The sequence below is a fragment of the Oculina patagonica genome, chromosome 2 (genome assembly GCF_052425735.1).
Source record: "Oculina patagonica isolate OP01 chromosome 2, crgOcupat, whole genome shotgun sequence".
NCBI classification, from domain to species: domain Eukaryota; kingdom Metazoa; phylum Cnidaria; class Anthozoa; order Scleractinia; family Oculinidae; genus Oculina; species Oculina patagonica.
In genome coordinates, this window is record NC_135759.1 from 18,369,657 (window position 1) to 18,374,049 (window position 4,393).

The 4,393-nt window shown below is 39.4% G+C and overlaps 1 long non-coding RNA gene across 1 annotated transcript; it reads right to left on the reverse strand.

Annotated features, from left to right (window-relative positions):
• Nucleotides 1–1,590: 1,590 nt before the first annotated feature.
• LOC144641818 (uncharacterized) lies at nt 1,591–2,789 on the reverse strand. Its single transcript, XR_013568631.1, has 2 exons — nt 1,856–2,789; nt 1,591–1,811 (listed from the first exon to the last, which is right to left on the reverse strand). It is a non-coding gene; the product is annotated as an uncharacterized LOC144641818 (long non-coding RNA).
• Between the last annotated feature and the right edge of the window lie 1,604 nt (nt 2,790–4,393).

Genomic DNA, 4,393 nt, shown 5'->3' on the forward strand with positions numbered 1-4,393 from the left:
TAAGTAATTAAATTTAAGTAGCTTTTGCAATACCACTAAATCCCTATGTAGCCTGCAAATAAAGCTTGTTGTTGTTGATTCCTAAAAAATATTTTTTTCAAATTATTTTCTTAATAATGTAATGTAATGTCATGTAAAAACTTTATTTATACACGGGAAACTATCAGTTACGATAAGCTCAAGTATTAAAGAAACTAAAACTAAAACTGCTTTACATGATTGCCGTGTGGGAATCCGATACGTCAGCTACCTTCTTGATAATTGCCAACGAGACAGCCGAGCCAAGAGGCGAGGCTGTCGAGGCGGCAGAATCATAGAGCCGTGTGCGTATCAGTGCATAGGCAGAGAAAATCTTAAGTTCTGCGTAAGGGACTTTTTTTGACCATATTTGGGTGTAAGTAAACCCCATATTTGGGTTGTATTATTCTTCCCAACTGGTTCCCAGTCTCTCACTCCTTGCTAGAGAGCAAATGACCAAAATGGCGTCTTCGCGGCTCGCTGTTAAAATTTTCAATGTGGTCATTCATCCCTTTAGCGATAAATACACCTTTAGGGAATTATAAATCGAAAGAGAATACCCTACAGAATATTCGACCGCCGAAAAAATGAACATCAAGGTCTTCAAAGCGATGAAATAATCTTTCGACTTTGGAGTCCTTTGATTTACGATCGAAGAGAGACATGAAAATCAAAAGCGGACTGTTGACTTCAAAGAGAGTTTTCTTGACTTATGAGAATGCTGAAGTCGGGTAAATGCTTCCTTTTAGTGTTTATTGTGTTTATAGTAGTTGTTTGACCGATGATTTATTCCAAATCAAATACCGTTTACATTATTTTTTGGCACGCATTTTCGCTCCGCGTAGGAATAACATCAATACAAAGCGACGCTCACTAAAATTACTGCATGTCATACACACAAGAAAGTCAAAAGTTTTTTGCTTCAAACGGCAAATGTAATGTTAACTCGAATAAAAATTTTGTCTCCAAATAATCCTTGACCGTTCAAGTTTTGTTTTTCTGTTCAAATTTTTCAAGTTTTGCGTAACTGAACATGACACTTCGCATGCGAGACTGAAATTTGACCCGTGCATTACTGTCTCTGATTACTGAAAATTATTTTTAAAAAAGCATCTTAGCAGTTTTGATTTTGGGATTTGATTTATAAGAAGTTTTTGAAATGCAACTATCCCTTTTGTGGACGGAAACATTTTAACCATCGCGTGTTGTATTTAAAAAACAGTAATTAAACCTCATTTATTGCCTACATTTTGTGACATTTTAACGTTGAAAAGAATTTAAAGATTTGTCAAGAGTTATCAATCTGTCAAACCCGTAGCCTGCGTAGCAGACATCTGTGTACGTTTTTTAGTGTGTTTAAAAGAGTGCGCGATCGCGAGAATACGCGCGCTGGAAACTACGGCGCCTGCTACGCAGGCTATCAAGCATGTGTCATTTATGAACACCAGAGAAAAAGCACTTTTTTCGCATATTACCTAAAATACAATTTACCATATTTTGGTCATTTCAAATATAGTTCTATCAAAAACCATTTAATGTTCCCAACCCATGAAGTCAAAACAAGACAACAAGTTCAGTGGGAGAAAAGGGGTAAGGGATGAAGTGCTCGAGTTGCCAATCAGAATCATCAATAGGAATCATGCAGGGTACATGTATCACAGGTTAGTTGGTTGGCAACGAGAGACTGGAATCCTCTCCTTCCTTTCAGGAAGCGCTAGTTCCCAAGAACCTGGGGTCCTAATCTCTAGGACCCTTGGGAACAAACACAACCACATGCCCTGGTTCCCAAGAACCTGGGGTCCTAATCTCTAGGACCCTTGGGAACGTTCCCAAGAACCTGGGGTCCTAATCTCTAGGACCCTTGGGAACAAACACAACCACATGCCCTGGTTCCCAAGAACCTGGGGTCCTAATCTCTAGGACCCTTGGGAACAATCACAACAACCAACAACAGCAACACTGGGGGTCCCCACTATAAGGGGAAAGCTGACCCTGTGAGGCTATGGGGCAAAAGGGCGAATGGTACAGAGCACTTCATCCCCTCCCGTGGTTTATTAACTATAAGGAAAGACAATGCTTAATTAAGATGGTCTAAAGCTATTAAAGAAGTTCAGAAGAGACAGTAATCGAATAACAGAATGGTCGAGTTAGTGTATGCCAGCTCGACACTAAAGCTAACGGTTACATGTATATCAATATCTCAAAAGCAGACACATTGCTCAAGTCCAACAGCTCTAAGCCTGAGTAAGCATACAAAATGGTAACAATATAAAAAACAATTCTGTAAGCAGGCATGCTGCTTAAGTCCATCAGCTCTAAACGTAAGTTAGCATACAAATGGAAATAATAATAATTATAACAATGTCTATAAATACGGGCTTGCTTCTTTAGTCCATCAGCTATGGCTTACGTTTGTAAATAATAATAATAATAAAATAAACACCCTCAACATAGCCGGATATGTGCGTAGAACTAGAACATTGCCTACATTTTTACAAATACTAAGCTAAACGAGAACCAAAGAGGGTTGGGTGGGTGGGGATTATTGTGAAAACTCTTCTAGGGAGCTCAGAGAATTTGAAGAAAAACTACTCAAGTCTAGATAAAACCGCATGGCCTTGATTGACATAATAGAAAAGGGGGCGATGTGATTGGCCAGCCCGAAAAGCGCATCACACTCTAGAAGTGAATTTGACTCTTGAATGTAACGCAAGAGTGATAGTCTTGCAGCATATTGCGTGACAAATCTGCATATTTGAATAGAGTGATCTTATGACTTCTCTGAACTCCTTTCATGGTTGTCACATTAACTTTAATTTATATTACATGTAAATTGGCATTTATATTACATATAAATTTGCTTCAAAGCCAGGCTTTCAAACCTGTAATTTCCTTACTGCACTGACTGCATTCTTTGGAAGTCAAAGGTCGTCCAAATTGCCTTGGCAGGTCTCGGTATCCATCCACACAGCCAGAGAGACAACTTGACTCATGAACCGCCATGTTTCGATACAAATGTTTTTGGCGTTCCAGTCATCGTCAAATCATCTCCCACCTCTGGTCTCTTTTAGACGTTTACCTCTACCCACCATTCTGAGTCTGGGGGCTTCTGCAGTGGAAAATGACTCAAAAAACACTTATAAACCAAATACTTGCCAGATTTGAGCTCGTGTACTCAATATTTCACGAAGCAACAGCTAAATACAGCATATATTTCTACTTGAGGTGTAGATAATTCATATAAGCCCAGAAAACGGCTTAGATATAATAAAGAAATGTGCCACTTAAAAGGTTAACCAAAACCAAGCGACAACTTGTAAATGTTGCCGGCTAACAGTCTTTCCTGGAGCTGAGTTAGAGAATGTTCTCCAACAAGTATTGGAACAAATCGAATACAGAATGCAATTTGGCAAGTTTTCCGTTTATCCTATTACTCCGCTATGCGCTGGGAGACGCGGTGGCCTAATGATTAGGGCTAGACTCCAGATCGAGTGGTACGGGTTCGAGCCCTGGCTGAGATCACTGTGCTGTGTTCTTGGGCAAGACAATTACTCTCACAGTACATCTCTCCAGCCAGTTGTATAAATGGGTACCGGCAAATTTAATGCTGGCGGATAAACCTGGGATGGACAAGCATTTCTTTTAACGGGGAGTAGAAATAGTCCTAGTCCCTTTAAACTAAAAAAAACGGGAATAAAATCATCACTTCAGGTCAATAAAGATCGAATAAGATACTACCACTTTGTTAATCAAAATCAAGATTTCTCGCCCTTGTGATGAAATCCTCCACGTAGATTAACCCCGATTTTCACTCCAGATCCACCAAAACCTGACAGTTTGAAACTTAAAATGAACATTTTGGGCCTTTTTGGAAATCCGCCATCATGTGGATTCATCCTAATTTTCACTCCAGGTAAAAAAGAATCGTCACTTTGTTAGCCAACATCGCGTTTTCTGGCCCTTGTGATGAAATAACGATTTTGGGCCCTTGTGTTAAAATACCACCACGTTGATTAAATCTTATTTTCACTCCAGATCCAGCAAAACTGGCCAGTTTGAGACTTGATATGTACAGTTTTGGTCTTTTTGGAAAACTGCAAGCACGTACATTCACTCCTTTTTTCACTCCAAGTCTAAAAGAATCGAATAACAAAGTGCTACATGAGCCACTGAAATGACGATTTTCCGCCCTTCTGTTGAAATACTACCAGGTAGATTAACGCTTATTTTCACTCCAGATCCAGTAAAACCAGCCAGTTTAAGACCAGTTTAAGAAATGTACAGTTTGAGTCCTTTTGGAAAACCGCCTTCACGTGGATTCATCCTTATTTTGACTCCAGGTCCAAAAGAATGAGATAAGAAAGTGCTACATGAG